At 30.9% G+C, this 25533-nt stretch overlaps 2 long non-coding RNA genes across 2 annotated transcripts; both read right to left on the bottom strand.

Annotated features, from left to right (window-relative positions):
- Window positions 1-4129: 4129 nt before the first annotated feature.
- LOC131627816 (uncharacterized) lies at window positions 4130-4519 on the bottom strand. The gene is made up of 2 exons (XR_009291566.1): window positions 4419-4519; window positions 4130-4334 (listed from the first exon to the last, which is right to left on the bottom strand). It is a non-coding gene; the product is annotated as an uncharacterized LOC131627816 (long non-coding RNA).
- Window positions 4520-20386: 15867 nt separating this feature from the next.
- LOC131627822 (uncharacterized) lies at window positions 20387-21617 on the bottom strand. The gene is made up of 3 exons (XR_009291567.1): window positions 21334-21617; window positions 20864-21009; window positions 20387-20754 (listed from the first exon to the last, which is right to left on the bottom strand). It is a non-coding gene; the product is annotated as an uncharacterized LOC131627822 (long non-coding RNA).
- Between the last annotated feature and the right edge of the window lie 3916 nt (window positions 21618-25533).

Genomic DNA, 25533 nt, shown 5'->3' with positions numbered 1-25533 from the left:
TCTCTTTTATAAGCAAAATTGACTTTTTACATTCATTCAATAAAGGATGTATTTAGACTATATATGAACCAAATACATCATTTATTCAATGAATTTAAAAAGTAAATTTTGCTTATAATAAAGAATGGAGGGAGTAATATATACAACTAATTATGACAACAAATATAGTTAAATAATAAACATTGAAAAATGAAGAGCACAAATTTCATTGCAATTATGAAGAGTTCTTTTGTATCTTATAATAAGTAAGTACAATTTGTATATGGTTACTAAATTATCGCTTGTTATATTATGTTGACCTTCTTATAAAAATTTCATGATGAACGTATAATACTAATAAGAGTTATATTTCTAAAATTTTAAAAGTATCTTATATTTAGGAACAAATAATTTTTTTTAAAATAATAATAGTTCAATATGTAGAGATAAGAGGAGCATATAATAACGTGGTTTGATGAAGATAAAATATTGAATTGTATATATTACACATGTTTAATTTTGATTTTTCTAGTTTTAATAATTTAAATTATGATAAATATTATCCAAAAAATAATAATACGTACAATAAGATGCTTGAGAAAGAATGTTGAAAAGCAAAATAAAAAACAAGATTGTAATTGCAATTTTTAAAATTCTCAAAGATGACAAAATCACCATTTTCTACAATAAAAAGATTATCAAGCTAGTTTTGATATAAATTTAAAGTTTTACTTATTTATAGTGGATAAAACAAATAAATATAGCTTTCTACCACTACGAAAATCCGTTAGATCACTTTCTAATTTTAAAAAGACCAGATTAGTCTTTTAAAATATTTCAACAGTATTTTATTATTGTGTTGTCTGAAATTTATTTGACCTTTTTCTAACCACGAGTTTATTTGATCTTGGTTGACACAAATCTTACTATATAAAGACTTTTCAACAAAATGACATTAGTAGTTAGATTTTTTGAATATTAAAAATAGTTAATTTGTTTTGTGTGTATATCATCACGTTAATAATACATTTGCATATACTATTTTCTTTCTAAAACAAATATATATAAAAAGAATGGATAAATTATAAACTAATTCAAAATAAATTATAACTATGATCTACACTTGTGCGTCATCATTATCAAGATATTTAATTATTTTTAGTTAATTTCAATTATTATTTTTTAATTATATTACTCTGTGGCACAAAAATTAATATTACTTATGTAGTTAATAAATTGTAGAAGTTATATAATATTACAAGTGTTCACATTGTCATACTCCAAAATGTATCTTATCAGGAAAAATGCTCAAGTCATTAACCATCTCCTTCAAGAATATGGTTAGAATTATGGCAACACATCAAACTAACTAAACTAACTAAATGTAAGCTTTATGATGGAGGTACTTTTGGATCTAGGTTGAGACACATTGCAAATATATTTTGATTCACTGTAGGACATACACCATTTAACTATATTGGAATTCCTATACTCAAAGGTAATACTAGAACTCGTCATCTCCATACCATAAAAAATAGAGTATTGGTTAAGCTAGCTACTTGAAAAAAACGCCTTCTTTCTATGATGTGTATGATTCAATTGGTCCAGTTGATCATACAGGACATGCTTCTGTATATTCTTAGAATTTACGAATGGCAGTCAATCTTCTTAACAACTAGATTCTTGCATTCAAAATTTTGTATGGACATATAGCATAGAAATTAGAAAGTTGATTACTACATCTTGGAAGATTATTTGCTCACATTTGTCTAAAGAAGGTCTTGGTCTGAGAGATATTAAGACAATCAACAAGTCTGATTGTCTATCTCTTTGATGGAAGTTGTTGACTATAAATAATCAATGGTCTTTTGTGCTTATTAGTAGATATTTCATGCACAAAAAACCAAAGCATGCATCATATTTCTTCTTCAATATGGTATGACATTAAGCATTCCATTTCCTTTCTGGAGGAACATAGTAGATGTCATGTTAGTAATTAAAATAACACTGATTTAAGGACTGACAATTGGTTTGGGAATTGGGGTACAAAATTAAAGATTTACACGTAGTATTACTGGTGGATATTCAATTTATATAAACTCCTAGCATCAATTCAATAATCCAAGACATGAGTTGGAACATTCCTCGTGGATTATCCATTTTGGATTCTCAAATCATTAAAGATATTTTGAAGATTGACTTGTCACTTGATAATACTATTGTTGATAAACTCATTTGGACAAAATCTTCAAATAGTTATCTATCTTTTAAAGATGCATGCAATTATATTAGGAGGGATCACATTGAGCTTTCTTAGAAAAAGTTCATTTGGCATCCCTACATACCACCTGCTAAGTCATTAGTGACTTGGAAACTAATGCATAATGTTACGGCAATAAAAGACAACCTGATTCTAAGAGGAATGCATATATGATGTGGAAACCGCAGACCACTTATTTCTTAGATGCAGGTACACTTTACTTTTATAGAAGTTGAAGTTCTCAAATTCATAATCTGATCATGACTCTTATCATAATAAATAGAGAGTTTTAATTTTCGTAATATTCTAGAAAAAGTAATAATAACTTCATATAAATGCACATTTTATCATTTTCAAAGGAGTACATGAACTAGAAACAAATTTCTCCTTAGATGCAATTATATAATTAGTCACAAGAGATTGAAAATAAATTATGACTAACCTTCAAGAATGTGGTATTCATCCTTGCAAATAGAGTCTACGAGTATTGCAATGTATTGATGACTTATATAATATTGCAATGTCATCTCAAAATGTTTCATGATCAAAGAGTAAACTTGTAGTATCATCTAAAAACTCATAAATTGTTATATCAAAATATAAAATGATATTTTAAATTAATACAATGCAAAGATAAAATCATTTAAATTGCCTTTAGAATAGCTCAAAATAATTATAATATTATATGAGTGATTATGTAAACAATTAGGCAATATATAAATTAATCATAAAAATTATTAGGAATAAGAATGTAATATTTAATATGGAAATCAACAAATTGAAAAATTCAATTAAATTGATAGATAATTAATTCTGCAATCATATCACTTTAATTGGAGATTAATTTATACTGATATTACCTTTTTGAAGAAGAATTTGTAAAAAAATGAAATTTAACTCAGATCATAGTATATGATTTATACTGAGATAAAATATTTATATATTTTATGAAACATCATTTTAAATATATCTCAAATAGAGTAACCAACAACTTAGAATGAAGGATAAAATTTAAACGTGTCTCAGCACTACTTCGGCAGTTGTATGACCTAGTTTCAACAATATTCACTTTACCGAAATAATATTTACAGTGTGTCAATTAAAGTAGTTTAAGTTAATTGATCATTTTAGGAAATGAAGCAGAGTATATAAATAGCATATTGCAATCAATTGCAGAATAAAAAATATTCATTTAATATATATCCTTTTACTGTAATAATTAATCTTAAAATTCACTACAACACGGAAGGGCTTTAAAAGCGCTTTTTTTTGCCTTTAACAGCGCTTTAAAGCGCTGCCAAAGCCAGCGCTGGCGTAGGCTACGAAAGCACTTCTAAAAGCGCTCTGGTAGACCCCCCTATGAGAGCGCTTTTTCCAGAAAAAGCGCTCTGGTAGACTCCCCTATAAGAGCGCTTTTTCTGGAAAAAGCGCTCTTATAGGAGGGTCTACCAGAGCGCTTTTTCTGGAAAAAGCGCTCTGGTAGCCCCCCCTACTAGAGCGCTTTTCCAAAAGCGCTTTGGTAGGTTGCTTTTTTTTTTCTTTTTTTTTTTGATCTTTGGCAGCGCTTTTTGTAACAAAGCGCTTTAGTAGGGGGACCTTTAAGAGCGCTTTTTAAAAGCGCTGTCGTTGCTAAATGAGATATTTTAAAGTGCAGCCTATAATTTCAGCCTCCCAGATCGACCTGTAATATTTTCGACCTGTAATATTTTCAACCTGTAATATTTTCGACCTGTAATATATTTTCAACCTGTAATATTTTCGACCAGTAATATATTTTCGACGATATGCTTTCAACCATAGGTAGGACTATATATATACTAATATAATACCATTATAATATCCAAAATTATATATATACATCATTATGTCAATCAAACTAAATCTCTAACATCAACAATATTATACTTCAAATATTAATTGGCAACAATATGAACAAAGTTAGTAACCATATATTCTGGAGTACTATAATATTCTCTTCAAATCGACACAAATCCTACTACATGAATAGCTGATGAATATAAAATTGACACAATTCCTCTTTGATTTCTTCCAACTTAAGTTTCGGGTAAGAAGCAGCACGGAATTCGTCAAAGTACTACAGAGTAAAAACATAATATGAATGATTTAGTTAAATGTAATAAATTATAAGAAGTTATCTAATTAAGTTATAAATCCATACCGTGATTGGAATCTCTAATTGATTCATTTGAAGGATTTCTTTCATAAACCTCAAAACAAAGTATCCGCAGTCTGAACTGTTCCGCTGTATCGGACACTACATAGAAAACAAATAAGAATTTATAGTTGTCTTGTTTTATCAAGTAGCATAAATATTATAAGAAAAATTGTGAAAAATAATGTACCTGCACTTTGATCCAAGTAATGTTGTTTGATTTAGTCCGGGATACCTGTGCGTCTCGTTGACTTCGGAACACTTGTATTGATCTAACAAAAATATAAAAGCATATATTTAGATCAATCTCACAAATAATTAAATATATAAATATACAAGAATATTTAGAACGATCCCACTTACAAATCAATAATTTCCTTCATAGCCGGATAATTGCTCCACTCACCATCTACCGAATTCAGAAAATATACAACTTCTCTTATCGAGTTGATAGCAAGCAACAACCAGTGTGCTCTATAAATTAAAACAATAGGTTATATAAAAATTTTGCTAAGCAAAAGAAACAAAGATTAAATGTACCAAGAATGAGAAACTAACCCTACTGGTCAGGTATTATACGCCCAAAGAATCAGACTTTCTGAATTGCCGGATGACATGAATCTATCGACTAAGCGCTGTCTAACTGATTCCGGTTCCGAATCAATTGTCATTCCGCTGCAATGGGCGGAAGACACGAAACGGAATCTGTTTGACAATGCAGTCCCGCGCAACACTCTGTCATGCAACAACCTTAAATAAAAACATTATAAACATATTAGCGGATGAGTGAAAAACATAATAAACATAATGTGTAAATACATTGTTCGACTAATTAAATAATATATCGGATGAGTGAATATTACCGGATGTACGAGTGCATATTAGCGACGCCTAGTTGTTCTTGTGTAAAAATCTCTTCCAAGTCATCTATTGCAATATGTGAAATGAATTTAACACCAAAGATACCTTCCTCCATATTGATTTGACGGAGAGCACCTTCCTTCAAATCGGACATATCAACAAGTGTTCCGAGCGTCGTCCGATATCGAGGAAAAAAAGCACTACCTTTTTTTGCCGCTTGCTTCGGAGGACCCTTAGGCGGTACGCTACGAACGACCTGTGTCACTTGTTGTGACTCCCGAGCAGATGCCTAAAAATCAAATAACGATCGATAAAATATAAAATCATGGAGTTTTACATTCAAATTATATATTAACACCTTAAATGTACCTCTTTTAGTGATGCAACAGACTCCTCTTCCTGTAAAATCCCTTTGCCCTTAATTGCGGGTTTTGTAGGAGCAGTCTAAAATTAAAATGTAAAAAATAATTAACGTAACGGTGCAAAATTGACATTCGAAAACTAAATGATTCATAATGGTTTTGAATATACCTCATCACCAATGATAATGAGCTCCGAGGGCCATGCAACAAATGACCCTATTGCATCTCGCAGCAATGTCGTCTCTGAGACCATGTCAGGTACCGGTAGCACCGCATCATGATCTAATACAACATCCACTGATACTTTCAGGTGTCCATCCGGGAGCGGTCTATGGTGAAGTAAATCTCCCACAGTGTTGTGCACTTTTCCCTTGTCAACTAGGCGATAAGACGGTGACGATAAGTATAGTTTGCAAGAAGAAATGCCCTAAACCAATAGTAAATATAAAGTCATTATCGTTAATAAAATAGAACAATTTGTAAGGAAAAGAAATTTATAATTACCTCGGGAAGTTTTCTTTGACAGTTGAAACTAGCTTTATCACTAGTTTCTTTCACCGATGCAGTATTGCACTTTTCTCTCATATACATATCTTTATCTCTTTGCAATTCAGAGACTTGTGCTTGCAATTCTGCCAATTTTTTCAACACTTCTTCATTTGACGGATTTCTTCTCCTAGGATGCTTGTAAAAAGAGGTTGGAGTCACACCATGACCCTTACCCCTCACCCGACCGGGATACTCAGGAGCATCTAGTGCTCTACTAAGTATGCTCCTATCATCCTGGTCCTCACCGGTGGACACCGATTGCGACAATGTCTCCTGTAATTCATTTACATTTCAATAATTATTAGTGGAGATAAAAAATCATTTATATATTAAAAAACATTTGATTTAATTAAAGACACAGTATTATACTTACACATTCAGCATAAACTCTCTGAACATCGGGATCGACAGCTCGATTCTTGCCCACACGAGCTTCCTTCCACAACACATGTTCAGGAAGTGAAGTTTCCTCACTTTTAGACTCCTCTAACTATGCATTGACACAAATGATAAAATCGTCAAATAAAACACATTTAGACAATTAATTAAAATGCATTTCTATTTACTTACAAGTTTATCCTCTAAGCATGCATATCCCATACGCCCTTTTTTGTATGGATACGCGGGTTTGGATGCTCTCGCACTATTCGTGGCACTCCTTTTCCGAAAATCTTCATCTCTTTGATTTACAAACTCAGCCCAATCTTTTTCATCAATGAAGATCTCATACTTTTTTGGCCGTCCCGGTGCCTCTTCAAGAAAGTTTCCATCTTTATCCTTAAGATAGGTGTTTGTCAAAAAAGCTTTCCACCCTCTATATCTTTTGCCGGCCAAACTAAGTATGTATCGTCTACGATCATCTGGTATCTCAAAAGTCCTCTGCAAAAAAACATACGCATAGTGTGTTAGTATAAGTAATTTAAACAATTTATCGTCAAGATAATAACAACAATTAACCATATATGATCATATATACCTGAAGCTCGTCCCAAATCGCTTTTTTTTTCGCATCCAACTCTTCGCTTTTCAGATTCCATTTAGCTATGGAGACCGGAATATGCATACGAACAAGTGTACCAATATAGCTTGTCAACTTTGCAGAATTTGGACCAATTGCTTGTTTATCAGAATTCCAATCCAAATGGTATACTAATCCTTGGTCTCTATGTCGAATGATTCCCTTCATAATGGTGATGCCTCGTGCAACTTCTTTTGCTTCAGTACAAGGTGGAGCATTTGTATCCGTGGCATCTCTTTCTTGAGCATCTCTTTCTTGTGAGTTTTCTTGTGAGTTTTCATGTGGAGCATCTCTATCCGGAGCCATTGAACCTGTATCAAACAAACTAAAGCACATTAGTACACTATTAATAAGCTAACAATCTATACAAGTCAAATGGAAGTCAAACCATGCATGTACAAGTAAATCGGAAACGAAATCGGTACAAATCAAAATAAGCGTCAAAAAAGAAAGTTGTCGGAATTGAACGAAATTTACATGGCTATGGTAAAACGTCCCCACGGACTAAAAAATAAAGTCAGTTTTCCGAAATTCAGACCCTAAGCCCGACTTTTGATTACGGGCAGAAGCAAAACCGATAAAAAACAGTCCCGAAATGTAAAGATAAGTGCATGAGCAGCTCCGGAATAGTCAAAATAGTATAGTTACATGTAAAGAAGTCAACAAACGGATACATGGTTCAAAAGTTATGTACAAAACGAGAATATGCACCAAAATTGAATAAGTACTATACTATTGAATAAAACAATCGGTACAAATTGAATAAAGCAAATTTGTCGGAATATGTATACTATTACCTTTATCACTAACGTCTCTTTCTTTTCTTGGTAGGATTGTGTTCTACGCGTCTCTTAACAACGCGAACGGTTGGATTGATCCAAATACCCTCATTATGATCATTTCTAGTACACGATTCATTCTCATTTTGATCGTTTCTTGTACAAGATTCAATGCCAACACCAATATCACCTTGATCTTCAATGTTTTCATCAACTATTTTGTTAGATAAAAGCACTATAGACCATTTCGTACTTGTCGGATCATTGACATAGAACACTTGTTTAGCTTGAGAGGCTAGAATGAAAGGCTCATCTTTGTACCCTACCCTATTGAGATCCACTTGCAAAAATCCTGACTTATCCATTCGTATGCCACTATTATTTTCAACCCACTTGCAACCAAATACAGGAATCTGAAACTTCGCGTAATCAAACACCAAAATGCGCTCGATAACCCCAAAATATGACAAATTTGCAAATTTCGGATTTAAGTCATTCGCACTTGATATGTGCATTGCTTCAGCTACCAAGGTAACACCACTATTTTGCATAGTACTTTTATCATCCTGTTCTTTGGTATAAAATGTGTATCCATTAATTGCGTATGCGCTATAAGAAAGCACAATTACACTTGGACCATAGGCTAAACATCTCAACCTTTCTGTTACTGAAGCAGGATCTGAACGATACTTTGAATAAATATGATCCCTAAACCACGGTATGAAACTTCGATTGTGCTCTCGTACTATCCAGTTCTCATTTCTATTTGGATTTAAATCTCGGAGAACAACCTTGTGCATTTCAACATACGGCTCAACCTCAATCTCATTGTGCAGAACATACAAGTGCGCTTGATCCCGTTCGACCATTGATACTGTCACAACTTTATTTCCAATTAGCCTTTTTCCTTCTTTTTTTTTTCGACAATATGAGATTTGGGGAGTCCAATTGATTGAACATTTGACAGATATTCAGTACAAAACTCAACCGCTTCTTCAACAACGTATCGTTCGGCAATACAGCCCTCCGGTCGACTTTTGTTTTTCACGTACCCTTTTAATATTTTCATATAACGTTCAGCAGGGTACATCCATCTCATATAAGCTGGTCCGCACAATTGTGTCTCTTTCACAAGATGAACGACTAGATGAACCATTATGTCAAAAAACGAGGGAGGAAAATACATTTCAAGATCACATAAAGTAACAACTATCTCTTTTTGCAATGTTGGTAAGATCGCGGGATCGACCACCTTACTGCAAATTGACCTGAAGAAGAAACACAGCTTAGTTATTGTGCTTCTTACTTTTTCTGGCAGAATAGAACGTATACCTATTGGTAAAAAGTGTTCCATTATAACATGGCAATCATGCGTCTTCAAACTCTTTAACTTGATGTCTTTCATGGACACAAGTCTTCTAATATCTGAAGAGTAGCCTTCTGGAACTTTAACTTCACTGAGGAACTTACACAATGTTTTCTTCTCCTTTCTAGATAAAGTGTAAACAGCAGGTGGCAGATATGTTCGTCTTCCTTTTGTCACGGGTCCCAATTCAGTTCTCATTCCCATGTTTACCATGTCCTTCCTTATGTTGAGGCCATCCTTAGACTTTCCTTGTATATTGAGTAACGTACCTATGACGCTGTCAAATACATTTTTTTCAATATGCATAACATCCAGGAAATGTCTTACGTACAACGACTTCCAATATGGAAGTTCAAAAAAAATTGACTTCTTCTTCCACCCACCCTTGACAAGTGAATGTGCAAAAGGCTTGCCAAACTGAGTGCTCACATCTTTCACCTTTTCAAAAATTTGATCACCTGACAAAAAAGGCGGGGCTGTACCATGTTCGGCCTTTCCGTTGAATGCTTTTCTCCACCCACGGTAGTGATGATTAGAATTTAAGAATCTACGATGGCCGAGAAAGACATTCTTCTGACAAAGCTCCAATCGTGTCGTATCGGTTTCATCTTCACAAACGGGACACGCCTTTTGACCTTTATTGCTGTACCCGGATAGATTTCCGTATGCTGGAAAATCATTAATTGTTCCAAACAACATCGCCCTCAAGTTGAAACTTTCCTTCCTATACCCATCGTAAACCTCCACACCGTTCTCCCACAAAAACTTTAAATCTTCGATTAAGGGTGCCAAGTATACGTCTATGTCATTCCCTGGTTGTTTAGGCCCAAAAATTAGCATAGATAACATCATGTACTTACGCTTCATACATAGCCACGGAGGTAGGTTATAGATCATAAGAATCACAGGCCATGTACTATGCGAGATACTTTGAATACCATGCGGGTTCATTCCATCAGTAGACAATGACAACCGAAGGTTTCTTGCTTCTTTTCCAAATTCAGGATAATCAGTATCAACTTTCATCCATTGTGGTGAGTCTGCCGGATGTCGCAACTTTCCATCAATAATTCTTTCATCTGCATGCCAAGTCAAGTGTCTTGAATCGGTCTCACTACGATACATGCGTCTAAATCTCGGAATTATAGGAAAATACCATAAGACTTTAGCAGGAGACAACTTTTTCTTATATCGAGGGGCACCACATTTAGGACACTCATTCAACGCTGCATACTCGTTTCGAAACAAAACGCAATCGTTTGGACATGCATGTATCTTATCATAGCTCATGCCAATAGAGGACAACATCTTTTTGGCTTCATACGTTCGATTGGGAAGAACATTATCCTCTGGTAGCATATCTTTCATAAGGGCTAATAACTCTGTGAAACTTTTATCCGACCATCCATTGTCCGCCTTTAAGTTGTACAACTTTAACACCGCAGACAATCTTGTGAATTTTGAACAACCATCATACAACGGTTTCTCTGCATCGCTTACCAACCTCTCAAACATTTTGGGACAATCCGCAAGATCTTCTTCAAGCGCTTCTGCAATCTCTTCGACTCGATCGCAATCGTATGTGTCTGTGCAATCGTCGTTTGAAGCATACTTCCTATTACAACTCGACTCAGCATTCCCGTTACTTTTCTCACCATGCATTGTCCAACATGTATAACTTCTATCAATTCCAAACCGTAGTAAATGGGATGCCAACTTATTCCCGTCAACCTTACCCCCATAACAGCAACCCAAGCAAGGACACGGCATTCGAAGCGGGTCTTCGGAGTGCGCAACCGCAAACTCAACGAATTTCCATACCCCTTTCTCGTACTCTTTCGACAATCGGTTTGAATTCATCCATGTCTTATCCATGTCTTAATTAAGCTAAACAAAAACGGTCAAACTTTCACTCTTCACAAGTAACCCCTATGGCGATTTCAATTCACAAAGTTAGTAAGTTCATCACTTAACGATTAACGAAATTGACATCAAGAATATTCCACATGTCGGAATATTGAGTATTACTTAATATAATCTAAAAGTTACAAAGTTAGTAAGTTCATCACTTAAAAATCAGAGAATATTCCACATGTCGGAATAATGAGTATTACACTCATGTCTTAATTAATTAAGCTAAACAAAAACAACTAATTATTAAGGAACATAACGGTATAATGCGTTTCTGTCAAAACGCAAAGGATACACGGAATGAATCAGAAGCAATAAAACGCAACATATTACTTTGGCGAGAGAGAACAATTAATTACCTGTATAGTAGAAAGCAACTTCTTGAATGAGATCAAACTTTCACTCTTCACAAGTAACCCCTATCTAGCAAAGATATTCCTAAAAAATATAAAATAAAAAACTTAATTGAAGAATATAAAAATTAGGTCATAATCCATAGCTTAAAAAAATCAGCATTGTATCATTATGTCAAATGCATTCAAATTCAAGTAAACTCACAAACTAACACAATTTTCAAACAAAAAATGTTATAGTAGTTAGCTTTACCGGAATTCTAATGAAAGAAAAGAGGGTTGAATTGGGTATCTTTAATCAAACAAAAACATGAGAATTGAAGGCGTGCTCTAAAGTAAGGTTAGAAATACAACTGCCAAGTTCTTTATGTTATAGTAGTTAGCTTTACCGGAATTCTAATGAAAGAAAAGAGGGTTGAATTGGGTATCTTTAATCAAACAAAAACGTGGGATTTTGGTAACAGCAAAATTTACTTAAGAATAATAAAAGAAGAATTGTGGGTAAGGGATGTTTTACGAAGCACTGATACATACTAGGATTTCTTAATTTAGACATTAGAGATTTCAGTCTTTCTTTCCCTTAATACAAACTTTCCAACTTTACACTTTATTACCAAACACTTCACACGTTGGACTTAAGAACAAACAGTATAGAAGAAGAAAGACATAGACACAGAATTCATGAAAAGCATTGCAATATACGTTTTCTCCATCTTGCATAACAATCATTGGCAACTAAATCAGTCACATGGAGCATACATAACTTAAACTACTTACTTCAAGTGTGTATGCATTTTCAAAACTTAAACTACTTAAACTACATACTAGGAGCTAAGTAGGGAAAATATATGCATTCTAAAACTCCTAAATAGTCTAAACCACAGAGTAGGTAAATTGAATGTATCTCAGAGAAAGAACCTTTACCTGTATGTGTCTCTCGAATAATTTGAACAAAAGCCCAGAGTTGAACAAGCGACGAGCAGTGCCGTTGAGAAGAAGACGATGAGAACAAGCAAAGAGCAGAAGACGATGAGAACAAGCAAAGAGCAGAAGACGATAAGAACAAGCAAAGAGCAGAAGACGATGAGAAGAAGACGATTGAGAACGGAGAATGGTGGCTCACGATTTTATGAGATGGTGAGCTTTCTGAGTTTCAGATGAAAACGATGGAAACGATGAAGAAATGAAGAAATGAGGGATGGAAACGATGAAGAAATGAGGGATTTGGAAACGATGAAGCGAGTTTTCTGAGTTTTCTGGGTTTCAGTTTTCTGTGGGCAGCAATGAAGAAATTAGGGATTTGGAAACGATGAAGCGCGTTTAGTATAATTTGTTTTTAAAAATTTTAATTTTAAAAAGGGTATGACAGCGCTTTTGAAAAGCGCTTTCGTAACTAAGGCTATACCAGCGCTTTTTAGGATAAAAGCGCTCTTGTACCCCACCCCCTATAAGAGCGCTTTTGAAAGCGCTTTCATAAGCCCCCTATAAGAGCGCTTTCAGAAAGCGCTTTCGTAGCCCCCCACTATAAGAGCGCTTTTTGAAAGCGCTTTCGTACCCCAGCCTATAAGAGCGCTTTTTGAAAGCGCTTTCGTAACCCCCCACCTTTAAGAGCGCTTTTTTAGCGTGTTTTTTTATTTTGTTTTTAGCGCAACCTATACCAGCGCTTTTTACTAAAAGCGCTTTAGTAGAGGTGCTGCTAAAAGACAAATTTGGTATAGTGATTATAATCTCATAATAGGGTTAGCCATTTTTTATCACATGCTCTCTTATGTGGCATTCTTTGAAGTGAAAGATGACCCAGGGGCGAAGACTAATTCTCATAAAAGACTGTAATTCCCTCACAAAAGTATAGGAATTTTAGATCGAAAAAATTGCTGTGATTCAAGGAAAATATGAAAACAATATCATTCAGCATTATTTACAAAATACAACATAATATATACCCTCGTGTATATGAACTCATGATCATAATCAAGGATATGTTTATTTATTTACATATCACAATAATACAAATAACACATACCAACTATCGGGTCATATAAATTAGAAATCAACCATAGCCAAAAATTTAGAATTTAATAATAGCTGAAATATGTATCTAACCTGGTCTGATACCAATGGATAGATTTAATTGAATCTATATATATAAATTCTAGCATATTATAATATTATAGAATGATCAAGAATAATTAGAACAGTGTACCTTTAATTTAGGATTGAGAGATCTTTTGAATTGAGACACCGTTAGAGAGAATGAGTATGAGAGTATTACTATCCTCATTGTTGTCTAAGGTTTTTTACAGTGTAATATTAATTGTTTAATAGGGCAACGCTTAAATAACTAAACGGCTGAGGGCAAGGACCTCTCATTGAGCTTAACTGAATGGTCCAACCCATCACGGTCCATTCAGACACAAAAGCCCAATTAAATAATTCATCAATAAGTGCTTAACAATAATAGACCATAATCTATATTAATAATAATTTATAATAATTGCTACCAAAAAAAGATTATAATAATTGATTAATGATAATTCATAATTGATTAATTAAAAAATGTTGGATTAATTATTTAATTAATCAATTATGGATTATCATTAATCAATTATTATAAATTATTATTAATATAAATTATGGTCTTTATTGATGAATTGTTTAATTAGACTTTGTGCCTGAATGGACCGTGATGGGTTGGACATTTCAGTTAAGTCCAATGAGAGATCTCTCCCCTCAACCGCAATCTCATCAATCTTATCAGGTATACTAGGTACACTGTTCTAATTATTCTTGATTTTTCTATGATATAATAGTATGCTATAATTTGTGTCTACGCGATTCAATTAAATCTATCAGCTTTAAGAGGAAATCCTGGAATATCAATTTGTGGTGGCATATTTATGGATAATTTAGGAACATTCTTGAGAGCTTTCTTAGCTAAGATTGAAGTTTACATCTCCTTTCGAGCTCAATTGTATGGAGTCATGCTTGCTATTGAATATGTTAATAGGAATAATTAGAGAAATATTTGGCTTGAAACTGATTCAATGCTGATCATTTGTGTATTTTTCTTATTTGAACTAGTAAAGGACCCGTGCGTCCGCACGGGTCACGTAAAGTTGGTATAAATATTAAATAAATATAATATGGTTATGGTTAAAAAATGTATTTTAATTTATACGAATTAACAGAAAAAAATCAATATTAATTGTCATATAAATATTAATTTAATTTATTAAGTTGTAGTAGTTGTTAGGATATAGATAGATTGGGTAATTGCTATTAAACCAAATATATGGTGGGAAAAAAAGTTTGGTCCGTCGGGCATGCCAATAATTTTTATAATTGTTTATAATTTTAATTTTACAATTTCTATCAATATTATAAAATAAAATATATTATACAACAAAAAAATATATTGGTTTAATAATTTGATTAGATTTAATGTAAAATAAAAAAAAAATATACACCAAAAAAAGATGGATAACACAATTTGATTATGTTTGTTAAATTTGTGTAGTAATTTATAAGTTATATGCTATAGTAATTCAGAATTCATTAATATATGATCTCTATATTTGTTCAATTTAAGTAAATATTTTGTCGGCCCGTCAAAATAATAGGTTAGGCCCGTCGGGCATGCTATAATTTTTAAAATTTCTATATTGTAAATTTATTAATTCTATTGATAATATATAATTTTATCATCTAATAGAAAATAAATTTAAACACAGGTAAATTTTATAAGGAATCTCTGACAAATTTTAAACAAATAATCATTGTTGAAAAATTTAAAAGAAAAAGTTTTTATAAAATGCAATGTGATAAGTAAATTGTAAAAGATATCATATGAGTATAAAATTCATATGAATATAAAATTTATATATTATGAATTTATATATGCAAAAAATATAGTACGAATTTATCCATCTTTTTTATAAATATTGAATACATAATAAAATAAATTAAATAAAAATAATAACAAATTTGAGTTTTTCATAAGAAAATTGTGTTATCCATCTTTTTTATCAATTTAATACATACAAATTTCTCCAAATTAAGAATTTTTTATAATATTTAATATGTAATAAATATATAAAATAAATTCTATAAATATTCACCATTTACAATACTAATAAATTATTATTATTATTATTATTATTATTATTATTATTATTATTATTATTATTATTAATATTATTATTATTTTATTTTTTTATAGAAAGTATTTTTATTATTGTTGTTGTTATATTGTTATTATTATTATTATTATTACTATTATTATTATTATTATATATAAAGATAAGAAAAACTATGATGTTATTTTTTAAATATAAATATTTCAAAATGATGTTAATAATTATTATTATCCTTTATTACATAATTTAATACAAATATTTTTTAAAGGTGAATTCTTATCTATCCAACACAAAAAGTTGAGTAGAGTTACCTTTAGTATAAAATGCTTTGGAAATAAAAACCATTAAAAATAGAAGTAATGTAGTTATTATGGAAACCTCTAAAAACCATTAAAAATAAAAACATACTTTTTTCGATAATATAATTGTAATTTCAAATGATTTACTTAATTAATATATTTTATTATAGTTATTATATTTATTACTTAAAAAAATATATGTAAAGTAACATCTTAAAATTTATTAAACACAGATCAAGATTATTTATAATATTTAAAATTTTAAATAATAATAATCATAAATTATATATAGACCATATATTCAAAAGTCTAATAAAAAATTGGAAATAAAAGATCAAAAGCCCAATAAAAAAATTCCCTCTTTCTTCGACAAATATGAGATTTTGAAGGAGTATAAATAGTGGAAAATAAATAATGGAAAACTTTTCAATTTCCTATATTAAAAATAGAAACAGAACAGAAAAAGTCTACGCCATGGTAAAAGAGGGACTTTACATTTTCTTAGAGGATAATGATATAGAAACGTGTATAGTATAGAAGCATTAGAAACTGATGTTTTGTATAAACTCAAAATATTGACTAAACCAATAGTCCAAAATTACAATAAAATCGCAAATTAATAAACCCTATTTAAGTGAGTGGGCATGATTAATATATTGATGGCTATTAATTATGCCATATACACAATATTAATTGTAATAATTAATTATGATTTATTTTAGAAGAAAGAGAAATATGACCCTTTATTAGACAATATATCCCTAAGCATTTTCCGTTAAGCTATGAATAAGATCTGTGTTGAATGAATAAATAATCAATTTCACACCCTTTTCTTTTGGAAAAAAATCAATTTTCTTATTAATAATCATTATTTTCATGATTAAAAAAAATCATAATACAATTTCAAACAACAATTCCATCGATTCATAATTTTCTATAAAAAAAAAAAACCTCTAAACAATATATCTACATTTGGTACAATAAGAACCATACATTTCTATAAATCAATTCTCATAAAACTAAATGTACTAATAAATTACTGACATAGCTTTGATACACCAAGAACAATAAACCAATTCTCATAATAGTAACCAAGTGAAAGATAAAGCCACAGGCGTGAAACAATTCTCATCCAAAAGCTATGCAACCATTATCAGAGAACCATCATTTTCATGAAATAATAAATTCTTACAACACATTCATATATTTATAACAGAATAAAATGTATTCTTATAAAAGCAATAGCAATTCTAATTTCTTCTAACAATCTACTTGAAGCAAATAAAGTAAATGTATTCTTACAATAACAACCATATTAATTCCATAAAATAATAAGGCAACTCCAATTTCCCTATAAGAACAAATGGAAACAAATTCACTGCGCTGCTGTCTCTCTTATGCCATCCCTCGTGCCCACCATCTTCACCTTTTTCTTTCCCTTGTTTATAAGTAATTAAAAGGTTTAGATTGGAGCAAGAGACATTTAAAAAGATACAATAGTTTGTGTATTCTCTTACGTTTATTTAATGATTTTTTGTCAAAATCAAATTGTTAAATTTCTATTTTGTTCCCTAAAAACAAACTGTTAAACTTATGACTTTGTTTGTCAAAATAAAAACATATTGAGAAGAAAAACCCTTAAAAAAACCTCAAAATATAAAATACACAAACTATTACAAAAAAAAAAGAAAAATCTTAAAACATAGAATACACAAATGAAGGAGAAAATTTTTGGATTTTCATAGAAGGAACAGACTGCAGAAAACTAAATCAAAATAAAATGATGGCAGCGACAATTTTGAGCAATTTTCGGTAACTTTGAGGAGGGGGGATTGTTTCATATCAGAGTGAAAAAGATAAGTAGAACATACAAAAATCTAATAAAAAATACGATAGTTGAAAAATATATGATTGTTAAAATTAGAGAACAAATCATACCTGCAAATCAGAAAGGATGAAATAATTTAGGGGAAAAGTAAAGGATATATTGAAAATGTAGGATTGAAAACTTAAAAGAAGGAAGAAGGATCCCTATATTTATGTTTTAAAACTTATAAGAAGGAAGAAGGATCCCTATGTCCCGTATAATCGGCGGAGCCGGAGAAAAAAATAGGGTTAAGGAAGATGAAAAGAGACACAGACCCTTCTGCTTGATAGAATGCTACTGAATAATATAAAAAGAAAAGTGTTAGGTAGATTTGGTTAGGAGTATGAATGTATAGATGTAGAGAAGGAATTGGAATGGGTGGTATTTCAAATTCGTGATATTTCCCAATGATGGAAAACTAAAAAGTTAAAATATTCTCATTGGAAGACATGGACGGATTTACCTTGGGGCAGGGTGTGGCTATAGCCACACCAATTTTTTTTTATTTTTATATTATATACTAGTATGTACTAAGGTTTTATTACTAAGATAATTAATTTTTTTTTTATATATACACACACTTAAACTTATTAAAGTAATTAATAAAACTATATGTTATTAAGTCACTTTTATCTCATATTTCTATCCCACAGTAATTATTTCCCTCACTTTTCTCTAATATTTAAAAATCTGAACCGGTTATTAAAATGATGAAAATATTAGATCATTGGTTCATTAGTCAAACTACTAAATCTCTGGTCAAATCGCATGAATACACTAGATTAATATAGATAACTCGTTCAACTGGTCTTTATAACAACTATATAAATATTAAACTGATAAAACCGGATGACTCGATCGCTAAAAAATATCACGACACCTATAAATTTTGAAATTTTGAAATATCACTCTTTAAATTCAAGTTCTAAATATAGTCATCACGCACAATAAAATAGTACAAAATATAAACTCAAATGAGTTAAATATGTTTTTTATCCCTATAAAATTATCAAATTTTATTTTCGGTCCCTATTAAAAAAGTTGCATGTTTTGATCCTTACAAAATTATTATGCACGTAATTTTAGTCATTCATGTTAAACCAATGTGTATTTTTTAAAGATTATTTTGCTGACATTTTTAGAATGTTATAAAAAATTTTAAAACAAATAAAAGAACTCAAAATTAGATTTCTAAATCGATGTTTTCTACTTTTTAAAGTTGAATCATAAAACCCTTTAAAAAAATCAAAATTTTCAATTTCACATAAATGGTTTTCTTTATAATAAATTAATTTTACCGTAATCTTTAAAGTATAAATAAATATTTTAAATAGTTTTATTGTTCTCTTTAGTTTATACTTTCTTTTTTATTTAGCCACACCAATATATGACGTCTGGATCCGCCCCTGTTGGAAGAGAAAGCATGCGTGGAAAATTGATATGAAACATGCTTGGAATACTTTTACGGTAAAAGAGGTGATTGGTGTAAAAAAAAATATCACATTAATGTTCACATATAGATATAAATAATAGTTATAGCTTAACATTTCTTTTAACCTTTAAATTTCTTTCAACTGTAAAATAAAATAAATGCTATTAATCAATAAATTTATAATTACTATTAAGAAATAAATCTATAATTAGTATTAGACACTTCAATTGTTACTTTATAGATTAAATAAAAAAAATATTTAGAATATCGTAGTAATGATTATATTAGATAAGAAATATTAATCCATTATATTTTAAACATAAATTCAAAAATATTTTAATATTGATTTTCTTATTTTAATTTATAAAATTAAATGACTTTTTCAAGAACGGTGGTTAACATTGGAACAAACAACAAAAATAAATAAAATTGAAATACAATATTGTTGGAATAATAAAATATATAAATTGGAAGACATGTATTAAAAAAATGTTTTTATAATACAATATTGTTGGAATAATAAAATATATTAATTGAAATACATGTATTAAAAAATTCGTTTTTATTTTAAAAAAAAAAAGATAATTAGGTTAAATATTAATGACAATAATAATGATGACTATAAATGTTTGTGAAATTTGAATATAAAGAGTTATTGTTGAAATACTAAAATACAATAATTACAATATATTACTTTAAAAATAATTTTGTTTTCATTTTTTTAATATAGATGAAGAGACAAAACCAAACTTTTGGTTTACCTGTGCTAACAAAAATATTGAAAAATATCGTAACTTTGAAAATTTCAAAAGTACAAATATGAATGGTGAAATATGTAATTATTGATTTTATTTTATTAATTAGATCATATACATGAATACTTATTTTATTTATTAACATAATTATCAAATATTGAACATTATGATTTCGAATATCAATTTATTGGAATACTAAAAAGGCAAGTTTGAAAGTTTTAATAAGTTAAAATACTAAAATCCAAATAGGTTGATAATAATAACACAAACTAAAGTAGATGTCCAACAAATTATTATATATTAGTTTCTTTTTTTTCCCTGACTATGCCCCTGAAAACAAAAGTATGACAAAACATTAAAAAAAAACATCTCATCCCCTTCTCCACAGTGGGCGCAATAAGATTCATTGTTAAGCAACATTCGGCTCACACATGGAAATCCCTGTATTTGTCATTTAGGACCATTCATCATTTGTAACATAAACTGTAAAAAACCAACTTAAACTAAGATGTCAGTTGATTTGTTCTAATTATACTCATTTTGATTTGTTTTGATTATACTCCTTTTGATTTGTTCTGATTATACTCCTTTCGATTTATTCTGATTATTTTGCTTCGCCTCCAATACTTTCTGCATCCCATTTCTCCATTGTATCTAAATAACATCAGACCAAAACAACAGAAGAAAAAAATGAAAAAGAAATCTCATCAAAACCAAAACAATAACAAACAAACAACATCAATGAACAGCATATCATCATCACCTGAATAACAGAAACCCATTAACTATAATCCCAAAAAATATTACACAGTGAAATAATAACCAGTTGGAACTTTAAGCTGACTGACAACAACTTTGAATAAATTATTCTGCTCCTTCTCTTTAGCCATCTCTTCCTCCCTCTTTTTTCTGTTAAAATCAACACATAGCAGAAAACTCATTTGAAAACATTACTAAAAACACTAAAATTAAACAAAATCGATTAACAATAATTAAAAATACTATCTTTACATCGACTTTGGGGTCGATTTTTAGTTACACGAAATACTTAAGTTTCTGAACAAATTTCTAAAATGCGTTGCTTTTGTTTTTTGTTATGGGGATTAAAAATAGAATTCATAATCAGTTAGGAGAAGAACTGAAATATATGAAGTAGAGAGAAAAGGAGATTTCTAATAGAAAAAGAAACTAAAGATTGAAAGGAGGATTGAATGAGATTCATAGATAACTTACCTTGCATAAGCGAATCTGATTTCTCCAACCCTCTCGTTCAGATCCCTGGACTGAATGTGCGAATCTAAAGAGAACAACAACACTATTTAGGAAAAATCAATAAACAGGAAGAAGAAAATACAACCCTAAAAATAAAATTGAAAAAAACAGTCGCTCATCCAAAGGTTGAAGGGGAATAAATTTAATGGAAAAAGAAAATTGGAGAATGAGGAGAGTTATTCATGTAGTTATTCTTATAGCAAATGCTCCCATTGATGTGCATTGGAAAATAATAGAGACTTTAATAATGAGAAGGAAGCGTTGGAAGTGATGAAATGCCAAAATAATTTGTTTTACGCGTGAAACAATATTTGGGGAAAACCAACGGTCCAATTATTAATATAAAAAATCTACAAATTAATTAGTTAAAAGTAATAATGACTTAAATATATAAACATAGGGAGAAATAATGAAAAGGTAGGGTTTTTTTAATATGTATGTTCCAATGCAATAACAGTATAGAAGATAGTGCAGGTTTTTTCATATTCCAATACAGAACTTTTGCATTAAATAAACTGTTGAAATGTAATCATGATTAGATGTAAAATGACGCTCAGGGGTATGCAAAACCATGTTTAATTGTTTGTGATTAGGGTAATTAAGGCAATTTGGTGGTAATGCATTTTTATATATTAAAATAGATATTATCTCTTAGCATCTTTTAATTAAATAGAAGAATATTTTACAGACTATATTTTTTTAGATTCAAGATATCTCACATCTTTCGTGAGAGAAATGTCTATGCAGATAGATTAACCAATAAAAAAAATTGATTATGACACTTTGTGGAATTCACTTTTTTTTGTGCTTTTGAAAAAAATTTGAGAGACAGATTTGACATGTCCAACTATTATTACCTGAACACTTACAAGTTAACCGATGTTAGAGTTAATAACTAACAACCATCTAACCAAACTATAACATAAAGTGTCAACTATCACCGTTACAAAAGAAAAACAAGTATAAAAATATGCCTAATGTAATTATATCTCAAACCACCAAACCCCAACCCCTCCCCCAAGAATGAAGGAAGAAGAATTGGTATATGAATTTACAATAGTGCAGGTGTTATATTACCTGAACACTTACAAGTTAACCGATGTTAGAGTTAATGGCTAACAACCATCTAACCAAACTATACATAAAGTGTCAACTATCACTGTTACAAAAGATAAACAAGTGTAAAATTATGCCTAATGTAACTATATCTCAAACCACCACCACCACCACCCCTCCCCTCAAGAATGAAGGAAGAAGAATGGTATATTGAACTTGTTATGAATTTACAATAGTGCAAGTGTTATATTACCTGAACACTTACAAGTTAACCGATGTTAGAGTTAATAGCTAACAACCATCTAAACAAACTATAACATAAAGTGTCAACTATCACCGTTACAAAAGAAAAACAAATGTAAAAATATGCCTAATGTAACTATATCTCATACCACCACCACCACCACCCCTCTCAAACTTAAGAGGATTACAAAGGACCTTGAGTTTGCTCCTTAGCTGCTCAAATACACCTGATCCAAGTGGTTTGATTAACGTGTCTACAATCTGGACAACAGCTGAAACATCTTAGATTTGCATTCTTTTGGCAACCATTTTTCTCTAAGAAAGTGGATATCTAACTCTATGTGTTTGGTGCGAGCATGTAATACCGGATTGTGAGAAAGTAAAAGAGCACTAAGATTATCACATAGAAGTGTAGGTGTGTGATAGGGAATCTGGAGTTCAACTAGTAAATATTCTAACCATAGCAATTCTAAGGTCATATGGACCAAGGCTCTGTATTCAGTCTTTGTGCTGGAGTGAACCACTAGGGACTTCTACTTGTAGCTCCAGGAAACCAGATTAGGACCAGAGAATATATATGATCTCAAAGTCGATCTTCTTTCATCTGGATCACTAGTCCAATTAGAGTCACTATATACTATGAGGGAGAACCTCGAAACTGAAATAGAGGGAGATAACAACAGACCATATGATATAGTACCTATTAAGTAACACAAAATTCTTCTAATAGCTGTCTAGTGAGTGTCAAGAGGGCCTACCATGAATCGACATTCTTTGTTGACACTGAATGAAATGTCTGGCCTTGTCAAGGTAACATACCAGAGAGAACCCATTATTGATTTGCATAGTTGAGGATCTGAAAAATGATTAGTGCCATGTTTGCTCAGCTTACATCTATTCAACATGGGAGTTAGAACAAATTAGCATTCTCCATCTTGATTATTGAGAGGAGGTCCTTTATGTATATTTGGATTGAGTAAATAGAAGAGTTCTGTTGTTTTGAAACTTGACTTAAATACCTAGAAAATAGTTAGGTATCATTCTCTTTTTCTGATCCTTCTCGTTTCCCTAACTCTGCATCTAGATTTCATCTCCTTCCTCTATGCATGCACAGTTGAGTTTTCAGCAAAATTGGTACCACAAAGCTCATTAATGGAGTTAACACAAAATTAAGCATATGTGGTCATAGATTCAGTGCAATCACTAGAAATCTCTACAATGATTGCTTCATCTAAAACCAGACTATGATACTATGTTGAAAATGAATTTCATAGTTCATCTTCTTCTGTTAAAGCAGTTAGATGAGAGATATAAGGTCAAGAATGAAAGAAAGAAGAATGATATATTGAGTTTGTTATGAATTTACATTAGTGTAAGTTTTATATTATCGGAACACTTACAAGTTAAGTGATATCGTTAGAGTTAATAACTAATAGCCATCTAACCAAACTATAGGGCCGATCCTGACATTTTAGAGGCCCGGGACAATTAATAAAAAAAGGACCCTTAGTAAAAAATCGAACAATTAACTTTGACTTTTTTATTAGTTTGATTGGTCATGGTAGAACTTGCATTTTTCAATTGTATGAGTTCGATTTCATTTGACATTATTTATAAAATCCTTTATTATTTATTCTTTCATAGATTCTGCTGACCAAAGCTTCTTCATCATTTTCATTGTTCAAAATATTATTTTTTGATGAAGCTTCTTCATTAACAAATGATGTATCTTCGAAACATATATTTTCAATTTTTTTATAAATTAAAAAAATAATTTTGATATCTAGTTATTTAAATATTTATTACATGATTTTTTAAAATTAATATATTTTTTAAAAGTGACTAAGAATAGTTATTAACTTGAAATCATTTTTATTTCTAAATATTTTCATATTTATAAATATGGGTTATAAAATCAATAAAGGTCGTAAATAGAAATAAATTGTTGTAACAAAAATGCTAGGTATCGAACCCAGCACATCACACATTAAATAAAACTTGATTACCAAATTGACATTTCCTACCGCTTGGCCAAACGTGCGAATAGAATAGATAATATAATATATTATATTTAATATATTACAATTTAATTTACAAAATCCCATCATCAAAAATTTAGGCCCTGCTTATTTTGAGGCCCTGGGCTGTGGGCATGCTTGCCCAGGTCCAGGACGGGCCTTCCAAACTATAAATAAAAGTGTTAACTATCACTGCTACAAAAGAAAAACAAATGTGAAAAAAATGCCTAATGCAACGATATCTCAAACACCCCTCCCCCCACCACCCCTCAAACTTAAGAGAACTGTTCTTGACAAAGGACCTTGAGTTTGCTCCTTAACTGATCAAATGCACCTGATCCAAGTGGCTTGGTTAATGTGCATGCAATCGGGACACCAGTTGGAACATGTTAGATTTGCAATCTTTTGGCAACCACTATTTCTCTAACAAAGTGGATATCTAACTCTATGTGTTTGGTGCGAGCAGGTAATACAAGATTGTGAGAAAGTAAAATAACACTAAGATTATCTCATACAAGTGTAGGTGTGTGATAAGGAATCTGAAGTTCAGCTAGTAAATATTCTAACCATAGGAATTATAAGGTCGTATGGGCCAAGGCTCTATATTCATCCTTTGTGCTGGAGCGAACCACTAGGGACTTCTACTTGGAGCTCCAGGAAACCAGATTAGGACCATATAATATATATGATCCCAAAGTTGATCTTCTGTCATATGGATCACTAACCCAATTAGAGTCACTATATGCTCTGAGGGAGAACCTGGAAACTGAAATAGAGGGAGATAACAACATACCATATGATACAATACCAATTAAGTAACGCATAATTCTTCTAATAACTGGCC

Source organism: Vicia villosa, unplaced genomic scaffold, assembly GCF_029867415.1.
Source record: "Vicia villosa cultivar HV-30 ecotype Madison, WI unplaced genomic scaffold, Vvil1.0 ctg.000402F_1_1, whole genome shotgun sequence".
NCBI lineage: Eukaryota > Viridiplantae > Streptophyta > Magnoliopsida > Fabales > Fabaceae > Vicia > Vicia villosa.
The sequence above is the reverse complement of the archived record's forward strand: the minus strand, read 5'-3'. Positions and strand labels throughout refer to the sequence as shown.